Source organism: Haemorhous mexicanus, chromosome 13, assembly GCF_027477595.1.
Source record: "Haemorhous mexicanus isolate bHaeMex1 chromosome 13, bHaeMex1.pri, whole genome shotgun sequence".
NCBI lineage: Eukaryota > Metazoa > Chordata > Aves > Passeriformes > Fringillidae > Haemorhous > Haemorhous mexicanus.
This window is the reverse complement of record NC_082353.1, coordinates 1,939,524-1,951,433: the sequence shown is the minus strand read 5'-3', so window position 1 is coordinate 1,951,433 and position 11,910 is coordinate 1,939,524.

The following is an 11,910-nucleotide window of genomic DNA, read 5'->3' as shown; positions in this document are numbered from 1 at the left end:
TCACAATCTTTCTTCAGGCCAATGCCTGCAGGGTCAAGGGAAACAGCTGGGAAGGTGGCCACCTGATGGCCGGTCCTCAAGGAGCTCCTCTTCTTACAGACGGTAGGTGAGGGTCCCGGTTGCTCCTTGGATGGCCTCTGCTAAAACACAGAGGTTTATCCTTGGAGAGGCAGCAACCCAACAGCAATGCGGTCTGCAGTGAAAACTACAGTGGATGCTTCTTCAGGGGCTCTTCTGGATGCCTCCAGTTGGGCAACACTTGCGGCGGCAGGTGCAGATGGTGAGGGTGCCAAGACCTTCCTGAGGAAGGGTCCCAAGAAGGATGACTCAGGGACACACGCACATCCTCCTCTTTAGACCGGCAAGGGATGTTCTGCTTCAGCTTCTCAGAGCAACATGGAGAAAGGAAAGATGGGAGCCTGCATGGCATTCCATACAGAACTAGCCTTTGTTAAGAGCAGGGCACTCTACAAAGGAGGCCAGGGACAAGAGCTCCAAGGAGCCAGGGGAAAACACGGAAAGGAAAGTGAGGGGTGGGAAAAAACTCAGGGACAATGAGCTAAAGGTGCAAAGGTGGAGCAAAGGGGAAGGACCAATGGGTTACAACAAATCAACATTGGGTCGCAAAGGCTGTTGGGAGCCTCACCCTAACCAAAAGTTTGTGGTTCAGGGGTTGGCCCTCCAGGGGAGTGCAGCAAGTCTTTCCATGGCCGGATCTCCAGCCCCCGCACGGCAGGATCTTGTGTAACCATTGTGGCTCCATTGTGACACTGCAGCACCAAGGAATCAATTGTGGCACTCTGAGGCCTCATGGAACCAAGAGGCCACTGTGGCACTGCAGGGCCTTGTGGAACCATGCAGAGCATTGTGACAGAGCAGGACCTCGTGTCATGATGGGGCCATTGTGACGTTGCAGGGCCCTATGGAACCATAGTGGCCAGTGCTGCTCCTCAGGGACCCATAGAATGAAGGAAACATGTTTGAAACCATTGCGGCCCTTTGGACCAAGAGGCCATTGTGACACTGTGGAACCAAGGAGAGCATTGCCGTGCTGTGAGACCTCAGGGAACCAAAGATCCATTGTGACACTGCAGGGCTTTGGGGGACCAAGGGCCCATGTGACACTGCGGGGCCCAAGAATCCAAGGGACTTTGCGACACTAAGGGGTCCCATGGAACTAAAGGGACATTGTGACACTGGGAGGCCTCATGGAATCATGGAGACCATTGTGACACTCTGCAGCCTCATGGAACCGTGGTGACACCAAGCTGTCTGGGAGTGTTGATCTGCTGGATGGTTTGAGGGCTTTGCGCAGGGACCTGGGCAGGCTGGATCCAGGGACCAAATCCAACAAGGTGAGGTTTAACAAGTCCAAGTGCTGGGTCCTGCACTTTGGCCACAACAACCCCTGCAGCAGTACATGCTGGGGATAGAGTGGCTGGACAGCAGCCAGGCAGAAAGGGGACCTGCAGGGACCGATGGACAGCAGGCTGTATATGAGCCAGCCGTGTGCCCAGGCGCCAAGAAGGCCAATGGCTCCTGGCCTGGATCAGGAATGGTGGGCCAACAGAAGCAGGGCACTGATTCTTCCCCTGTGCCGGACACTGGTTGGGCAGCACCTTGAGTGCTGTGTCTAGTTCTGGGCCCCCAATTTAGGAAGGACATGGAGGGGCTGGACCATGTCCAGAGAAGGGCAATGAAGCTGGTGAGGGGCCTGGAGCACAAGTTCTGTGAGGAGCGGCTGAGGGAACAGGGGTAGTTTATCCTGGAGAAGAGGAGGCTTGGGGGGACAAGGCGGTGTCAGGGCACAGGTTGGACTTGATGATCTCCAAGGTCTTTTCCAACCTTACTGATTCTGTGATTCTCTGAAACCACCCTTGGAGCAGTTGCAGGAGAAGCCCTGGGCTTCCTCTTGAGAAGCTCCAGCAACCCAGGTGCTTCAGCTTCTCCTGCCAGGCCCAAAGCCCATCCTGTCAGTCCTGCAGAGCCTCTGCATCTCCTGCTCATTGCCCAGAACAGGGAGCCCTACAGCCAGGCACAGCAGCCCAAATGTGCCCCCCTGGCCTATGGTGCCTCTGGCAATGGAGCAGTATGAGGCACTGCAGGAGCCTGCAGACAATTCCTGCAGCACTTGTAGGATGATCCTGCTCCCCAAGGGAAATTCCCATGGTGCAAGTCAGGAACTGCAATGGGGAGTGGGGCCAGAGAGAGAAGAGCAAACAGGGATGGGCTGTTTTCCTGGGAGGGAAAAGGGATGGGCAGTAGGAAGAAATTGGGATGAGGAAGAATAAAGAAAGCAAAGGTGAATCAGAGGAAATGCTCAGGGCAGTTTGGGGGTGGCTGCCAGGCAGCTGCTGCCCTGGACCTTCCCCTCATCCTCCCTCCTGAGCCCCTTTACCCAGTTCCACCTCCTGTTGATTCACCACAAAATGGTGCCAGCAATGTAGCAAGCCCCAGAATTTTGCTGCCTCCATTTCCAAGTTTTCCTGCCCTGACACCCTAAAATGGCTACCTCCCCACATCTCTTCCTCCCTTTTCTGTGCCCCCCATAGCCCTCATCTCCCCCCTTCCCCCCATGATGATGAGTGTAACCACACCGGGACCACCCCTCACCTTTGGTCAGGAATCCCTTCCCCATCATGGACCCCATCGCAGCTGTGTATAAACAGGGGAGAAGGAAAACATCACCCAACTCCTGGGAGCCCATCCCCTGCAGGGACACCTCCTCAGCAGAATGTCCCCTGGTTGTCCAGAGCCATGCCACTGCCCCAGGTGGGGATGGCGTGCTGGCAGAGTGCCCTGCTGCTGCACAGACCTTCAGGGATAGCCCTTGTCAGTGCCTGTTATCAGTGGAGCATGCCACCACCGAACCAGGCAGAGAAGACGTGCTGCCGAGCCGCATTGAGCGGGCGTTCTGTCACTTCTCTGGGCTCTGCCGCCCTGGATGAGACCCCTGGGGTCACACCTAGCCGCTGTGAGACCGTACCCAGCGCCTGCGAGATGTCTTGCCCCTGCGGGATGGTGCCTGGCTGTGGAGCAGGGTTTGCTGCTGCTCTGCCAAGCCCTGCTACACCCACTGGGGAGACAACGTGCACCAGAGATGACTCTATCGCCGCTGCCGCTGCTGAGACAGCACGGTGCTGTAGCTTTCCACTCGACCTCCGTGGGTCCATCCACACCATGCCACCACCTTAGAAAGCCCTCAGACAACAGCTGCTGCACTAAAACTGGGAAAGCCCGGTCACAACACTGCTAGGCAGTTGCAGGGCTGTGGGGCCGCCACTGCCCCAGGGAGAGGCACCAAGATCAGGGACCAGCATGGCCCCACACCATTCTGCTACCGCTGTGGCCGAGGCTCCAGTTTACTGTCTGCCACTGCTAATGAGCCAGCACCACAACCGTGGCTTCTTGGGGCTGGGGGGCTCCCTAACAGTTAAACCCCTGTAAAAGGAGTGGAGCCCTGATCCCTACCACAACTCAAACCCTCCACCACTACTTTGCAGCTGTGGTGCCTCCAGCAACTGCAGCTGCAGTTTCTCTTGGCTGCAGTTTCTCTTGGCTGCAGTTTCTGTCTGCAGGATCCCAGCTGCTGAAGGAACAAGTCCAACAGGTCTAAGTAGAAGAGATTACAGACAGAATCGATGAATTCTTTGAGCAGTAGCGACTCAAGGGTTGGGGGCTTGCTGTGGTTAAAAATGTTTTGCGGATTTTTATTGTAATTTTTATTGTTTTGCTTATGTTTTCATGATTTTTATGCTGTTGTAAAAAGGCCATGGGAGAAGCCTTTTTAATGAATAAAACCACGGGAATTGTAGAGGTCAGTGGGCCAACAGGGAAAAAGTCTACAACATTCCCCTGGGGAAAGGGAAAACCCCTCAAGCAATAACCACTCTTGTCAAGGTGAGGAGAAAGGCTTCTCCCAGCGTGCCTTGCTGTGACATGCAGATTCAATGTATCCCATTGGCCCTTCCCACTCGCTCCACCCCTGTGCCCTCATCCTATTTGCCCTGGTGTTCTGTCCCACCCCTTGAGATCCCCATATAAATCCCTACTTTCCCTGCCTGAGTGGGTCTTTGTCCCTAGACTCTTTTGAAGAAGCTCAATAAAGGCTCCCCTTAGAACCCTACACAAAGACCCCGTCTCTCCTTCTGGATCGCCTGGATCCCAGAAGAGCTGTAATCACCTGGCATGAGCGCAGATGTTCCTGTGCCCCTGAGGAGTCTTTTTCAAGACACTTCTTTGGGAAGGCGCCCTAGACAACCACTCGCTGTGGCAAGTGGTGCCCAAAGTGAGGCAACAATGCTAAGGGCCCTGAGGCCCTGATGATCATTGGTCCCCAGGGTACCAGACAACCACCACCACCACTCTGTAGGAAAGAAAAAGAGGTGAGCATCAGAGGTGGTGGAGAGCAGGTCAAGACCAACAGCCCCAGAAGTCTTTTTTTTAAAAAGCACTGTCAAGCGAGGACAATTTTATAAAGAAGACCCAGGTCTCAACCCCAAGAGGTTTCAGGTCAAGCTCACAGGAGCTCCCAGTCCTAGTGTTTAGTGGGGGGAAGTTTACAGGGACAAGGATAAAGATGGGAACAATAATTTTAAAGGAAAACCAGGATGTTTATAAACATTTTCATTTACTTGTAGTTTCTTATGGGAGAGAGTTTTCTAAAAGGGATTGAAAAGGATCGTTTGGTGGCTTTACAACACCTTTCCTGGTGCATCTTCATGATTCCATATTTAACATCAACTTTTAGGACCTAGTTTGTGTGAAGGACACTATGGCACCTCATTTGATGCCCATATCCTCTGCCATCTGAGAGACTCTATACCATCATGCAGCATGTCAAGGCCTCCTGCCTTTGATCACCTCTCCCATAAAACCTAGTGTCGTGGTTTGAGGGGAAATGAGTTTTTTTTGGGATGGTGTGGTCACGCCAATCGGTGTCCAAATTTTAATATTGGCACCTGGTTTGTCCACTGAGGGCATAGATACGCCTCTGAGAACACAGGGGGTTAAAAGCTGTGAACTCCCACTGGAAGTTCTTTTGAGTTCCGGTCCTGGACAAGAGGACACCTTCCCCTGTCCAGCTCCGAGCTGGGCAGGGGGGAGGGGAGCCATGCGGCCGGAGGGAGGTAGGCCAGGCCTGGGTCGAAGGGTGGAGTAGCACTGCGAGGGCTTCGGGCAGCCATCCCCCATTTCCCCCCCCCGGAGGGAGAGAGAGAGAGCAGACTGTGCCTGTGATAGCGCGGCTGGAGTGAAGGAGAAGGGGGGGTGCCCAGCAGGGCAGCCAGCGTGGGAGTTCATGAACCAAACCGGCAGAGCCTGGGACTTTTAACCCTTCTTAGGATGATGGCAACCTTGCAAATGCTGATTCCTCCTGGAGTTGGTGAGATTGAGAGAAGTTGAGAAGAATCCTAGGTGGAAGGAGATGATGGAGTGGCTTTTGGCTGGACTTTTCTTGGATAGCTATGGACGGAATCCTTGAGTTCCTGTGACACAGAGACTGCATCTAGGGGGAGGCAATGGCTCAGAGCCAGGAGAGTGCGGTGACGTGAAAGTGTGTGAACAGAGATGATGGGTGATGAGGGTGGTGGTGGTGCCCTCCGTCTTAGAAGAAGAAGAAGAAGAAGATGATATCTGTTCAAGAGACCCCTCAGCCCCAGGGGGTGAAACATGGGGGGGACAGGTGTCCCAAAGGGAGAGGGACTGTGCTCTTTTTGGAACTGGACAAAGCATCCTTAAAGGGAAAAACCCTAGAAGCAGCTCTGGTCCATGTGCAGTGGTGAGAGCACTGGACATAGAAAGAAGAGGTCACGATGGCAAAATGTTCTCTGGGCGGTGCCACACCTGACACCGAAACACAAGAAGTTTCGACTGTTTCCTGGGGAAGTCTGTGGTGCAAGAGGGACTCCTCTCTTCTCAAAGAATTGAGAATTGATTCTCCAAAGGGTGGTAACGGAATTAAGAAATTTAGTGGGGGGAGGAGGAGGAAATTTAGAAGGTTTTCATCCTGTGTTCTGTGTGTTTTTCCCTGTAGCTTTAAGTTAATGAACTTTTTTTTCTTTCAATCGTAAGTTGAAGCCTACTCTGCTCTGTCTCTAATCACATCTCACAATAGATACCAGAAAAATAAAATATTCTCATAGAAGCACTGGCATTTCGCCAGGCTCAGACCATGACACCTAGCTTCTGTGAAGTTCCTTTTATTCTCTTTCTCTTTGCTTTTCCCACACCCTCCCCAGTCCCTGCTCTGGAGTAGCTGGCTGTGCCACCCTGGACCCTCCTTTCCAAGATGGCAATGGCGGTGCCACTTGGAACCTGTTTTCCTGCTCTTCACCGTGGATGGCGAGGGAAGACATGCAATCAATCAATATGATTGGTAAAGCAAGCTTCAGTTTATTTTGAGAACAACGGTACTTTTATATTGTTTCCAGTAATTATGTATACTCGTCATTAGTTCATTGGTTTAAGGCAAAAAGTTGCATTTACATACTCCTCCTACTTTGCTGTTTCTAGCACAGGGTTCTTCCTCATTCTCATCACTTTTACGTCCTTATTTTTATATTGCAAAACCACATTTCTTCCTCATTTTCGTCGCTGTCCTTGCCCTTTTGTCGTTGTCAGCATGATGCAGCATACTTTGCAATCTCCCTATCATGGCATGCGGCCTACTTATGCTAAGCTAACATAGGGTTTGCTTGTACAACATTTCCAAGGATCTATGGCCCTGTTCATCCAGCCATTCTTCCACACTTCACCTTCACTTCCTGGCCCTGATCTCGCCTCTGGCTCCATCTCTTCTTCTGAATGCTCCACCTCTGGAGGTTGTGACCGCTCCATCACAGGACACGCCTCTTCTGGGGAAGATGGAGCCAGAAACCCCACTGCAGAAACCGTCCTTTTATTTACTCCCCCAAAATGGTGGCACCCATAACCCTCCTACCGGAGCCCCAGACAACTTGCTACAGTTACCCAGCACAAACATCAGAGCTTCCACTCCTTCTCCTGAGAGGGTCTCCCACTTTGTTGCCTCCGCCAGCACCATACAGCCCCTCTGAAGACAGGCTGATCCATCAGTTTGGGACCTGTGTTTCAACATCGAGACCCTCCTTTGAATGCGGCCATTGCCATCCAGACTCCCCAGATAAACTCTGTGTTCAACCAAATTGTGCCTGCGCCAGTGACCTGCAATCGATCGCAGCGGCAGGCATCTCCAGCACGCTATGGCAAACTGCATTCAACAAAGTTTGACACCTTGAGTTCTCAAGCACAGCTGATGGAGAAGGAGAAATCATCACCAAGCCTGCTCCAGACAGCAAATTAATGTAACTGTACAAGTTTTCTGTAAAAACCCTAACATTTCCCCTTTTTATTCCCCCTTCCTCGTAAATATATTTTCAGTTGTATTTAGATAATTTTAAGTTTAAGCGAATTCTATATCATGTTAAAGATATGTTTGTTTGATTAACCTTTTACAGCCCCCCAGTCTTCATTAAAAAGGAGTAACTTGATTTATTAGTATTATTTCAAGTCCTGTAAGCTATTAAATACCAGTATTATTATTTAGTTTGTTAATGTTAATTTAGTTTTTACAGACTAATATCATCTCTTTTCATTTTAATATATACATAAATGTAAACAGTTCTCAACTAAAGTTACAAGAAGTTAATATGACACAAGCCATCCTAAATCCCATTATTCATGTTACAATTTTAACTGCCTTTATTTTAATTAATTGGAAAAATCAACTTTCCAGCATATACTCTTTTTACCCTGTCCATTGTCCTTTCTGCAAGGAACCCCACAGAAAGACAATATCATATGATAAAAGTATAAGTCTAATTTGGTATTTGATTTTTCACTGGTTTAAAAAGTTTTTTACAAATGATGGGTTTTATTTTGTGTTTTTAGAAATTATGTGTTTTATTTTCATACTTGATGTGTTAAATCGCAATTTTTGTTAGTAGCAAAGTAACAGAAGTTTTAATGAGAGTGAAAAGCAAGTGAAGAAAGGTGTGCATAAGCTGTTGGATTGTAAGACAAGGAGTGATAGTATAGAATACTTGAAAGACTATTAAAGGGAAGAGAAAGAGAAAAAAAGGAAAAAGAAAAGAGAGACAGAGAGTGAGCAAAACAGAAAAGAAGTAGTTTACTAAGAATAAGGGTATTAAGTTGAGAGCAAAGAAATGAAAGAAAAGGATTTAGTTAAGTGTTACTTTAATTATTACATTCAACTTACTTTCTTACCTATACCATTCAATCTTTACATATGTCAGAATTAATTTCTTGCATGTATCCCTTTCACGTTTATTCTTTCTGGTAAGATTGTTTATTGTCTCCAGTTTAGCTAAAATTATCAGTTTTATATTTGTCAGTGTCATGTAAATAGTGTTTTACTCTTCATTATTATGTCCCCTTTATCAGTTGTCATAATCTCTTTCTAAATTACCCCATAAGTATTAAGTTTAAGAATATTCTAGGGCCATAATTTAAAGATTATTCCCCTGTTTCTAAAAGAAATAAAAAAGGGGGATGTGTGTAGTGCCCCTGCCCCAGAGGTGGGGATTCTACCCAGACAGAGATCATCGGGCGAGCAGCATGATTTAACGAGGATTCCACCCCTCCCCACCCTGAGGGATGTGTCCCCAGAAGCCCAGGAAAAGACACACCACCCCATTTTGTCAAATAAGGAATGGCCCCAGAATCTTCTTTTCCTGTACACCCCATTGGTTTAAATACTACTGCAATGTCCCCGCCTTAGTTTTTTCCATTGGTTGACCTCCTTGACCCACCCCTTTGCAGTCCCCTGCTCCTCCTGCTATTGGACCCTGACCCTAAAAGCCACCCCTACCCTGTCATATAAAACCTATGACCCCTACCCCCCCCCTTGTTTCTTGTCTTGGACCCGGGCATAATAAAGGATCCGGGCTTTTGCTAAACCAAGACCCGTCCTATTGCCTTCCTGTCCCTGTTGGTCATCGGTGGCTGCCTGAGGTCTGAGACTCTGGGACCCAGGGGAGTTGTTATGCCACAGGCCCCTGGACACAAATGCCAGCCCTTTGCCATGGGAAGCAGAACTCACCACTTCAGTTTCCTGATGTCAGTTTGCAGGAGGCGCTTGGCACTGCCAGAGCTGCCCAAGGTTGGAGGTGGTGGCAGGTTGCCTCTGGGAGACATCCTGCGCTGTTCAGGATTTTAGGAGGCGGCAGCCCACTCAGGGTCACAGGCTCCTGGACATGAGCACCAGTGGAGGAAAGATCTAATGTTAAAAGCATCACCCAGGCAATGCTCTTTTGACAAGTTCTACCCTGAGCTTTCCATAAGAAGATCTGAAAAGTTTAATGTCACTAGCACAAGCTCCTGCCATGGCTGCTCACCAGCAGAGCAGGCCTGTCAGCTGTGAAACAAGTGCTGCCACAAAGAGCAGCTCAAATGAAGAGGGCAGCAAATCAAGAGCTGGGAAGGAGCTGATCTGAAGGCCAAAGCTCCTTAGCTCCTTCTGAAAGAGCTGGAACAGTTCCTCATTCCAATGCGGTGGAATGCTGGGCACCACAGCTCCAGGTGAGGACTGGACACAAGTTTGCTCCCACTGAGTGCTGTGATGGTTTCTGCAGGAGCTCTGGGCTCCTGTGTTTGCCAGACACAATGAGGAGAGAAGGAGCCAAGTGCAATGAGGTGGGAAATGGATTTGTAGAAAGCTTTTAGGGCCTAATAGAAGGCCCACACAGTATGCATCCATAAATAAATCTTGAGACAAGAAACGCTAACTTAAAAATGCCATGGAATAGAATAGATATTGTTGAGAGAGAAATGGAGCTGGAAAAAAGTTTCAAAAGATGGCCTTGCAAATAAGACTTTGGAAAAATAGAGCTATGAAAGATGCATTGTAGTGGGACCCACAAGGGGTAGTTTGAAATAATTGGCTTTAAGGCATCTACAACATGGCATGGCAAAAAGCTGATCGACCAAGAAACATTTATAATGTATTGTAATTAGGAAATGGTCGGCTTCTGATTGTGATGGCATGAACTGGAACATCTGTATTGTCTCATTCTTCCTATGAGAACTGAAAATGGAATAAAAGTTTTTAAAACACCTGTCAGTTGCCCCATCTCTAGGTCAAGAAAAGAGTATTATCGAACACTGACACACCTTTGCCTCGAGCTTAACCCAACCTGGACCAAACACACTGAAAGGTTCCCTCTTTTGCCCATGTCTCGAAACATCAGCTCTGCTGTGTGACAACTCAGGTTGGTTTGGTGTCAAGGAGTTTCCCTCAAAAATACTATGTTTGTCTTCCTCTGTGCCTTTCCCTCAGCTGCCTTGGGGATGCTCCTATGTGAAGCCATCTTTCTTATACAGTTTGAGACAACACAGAATATTGTGCAATAAGTCATCTCCTCTAAAGTGTTCCTGCAATCCCTTTCTAGCAATAGGAAATCAGTACTAATAGATGAAAGTGGGAAAAAACCCAAAGTTTATTAACTAACAGATTCCCCGCATGACACTTGTTACAAGAAGGCACCGGGTTCTCCCTCAGGAAGAACATGAGCTGTCACGGAGCAGTTCCAGCAGCTGATGAAAGTTCGGTGGCCGGCCTGTCCGGCGTTGACTTTCTCCCAGTGGCAGAGCTCCATGGAATGGGTGCGGCAGGTGAAGCAGGTGGCTGGAGCCCCTCGCTGTCTTTTCTTCCCAGTGTGGCTCAGCTCACAGACTCTTGGGCTGGGAGCGGGGCCACTCCGCTTCTGCCAGCACAATGTCCCTGGGCTTGGACAAACAGTTTTCTGCCAGGAGAGCCCTGCACACTGTTTCACATATCTCTCATAAAAGCCCAAACCAACTCCAAACACTCTGCCTACAGCAGCTTTTCACAAAGGGCTGCAGAAATCCAGGACAGCTGCAAGTGAGTGTCAGAAGGCTCTTGTCTTGTTCCTGTCAGCAGAATTCTTGATGATCTGATGCAATTTTATTCAGATGTAACATGAGAGCTGAGTTTTTTTATTAAAATATGAGGAGTAACAAGCCTTGGGAACATGAGGTACAGGACTGACATGCATGAGCATATCCTCCAAAATGACCAGTTTAATTGTCCATTTTATTGCTCTTATATTTATTCCACACTAATAAGCAAAACCAAGCTTTGCTTGGAGGTAAAACAGGCATGGAATACACTATGGTCCTTGTAGGCTCACCAGGGCTGGCATTGACAGAGCAGGCAGTCTGCTTCATTGTGAACCACTACAGAGCTACATCCCAAAGTGGTTTAAGTGGCATGGTATTATTAAGAGCTCATTTTCTGCATGAGATACAAAAAGGAGATCCCAAATGATCTTCATGCAAGCATGCAGTAAAGAACTGATCCTGCTATCCAAACGAAGTGTTGGCTTTGGCAATTACACTCTTCCCATTCATCTTTTGACACAGACACTCCAGGTTTTCCCCCACACCCCTGAAAGGCTGGCAGCCACAGTTTCCCATTTCCTGTTCTTCCCTAGAGCCGGTACAGCAGCTGCTATGAGACAAAAAGCCCTGAGATCTGGACAGCTTGAAGAAGCATGAAATGCTAATTAAGTGTTCACATTGGTAATACCCAGGTCTGCACTTCCCAGTCCTCTGAAGCAGCAGCAGGAAGACCATGCATCATTCCTGTTGGTGGATGTTCACATTTCTGGTGTGCAATGACTTTGAGGAGGGACAAAAATGCCCCTATTCAAACAGTGGCTGTGCAAGGAGAAGTGTGACGTTTCACAGCCTTTTCTAGAATATTTCAGAAAAAACTAAGAGAATATTGTGACATGGAGTAGGTCCCTAATTTTGTCTCCAAAGAAATCCCCAAAGGACACATTCTCTCTACTTCTGATGGCAACCCCGTAAGCTCACGGACCAGTTTTCCCTGCAACGTGCCACCCGGCC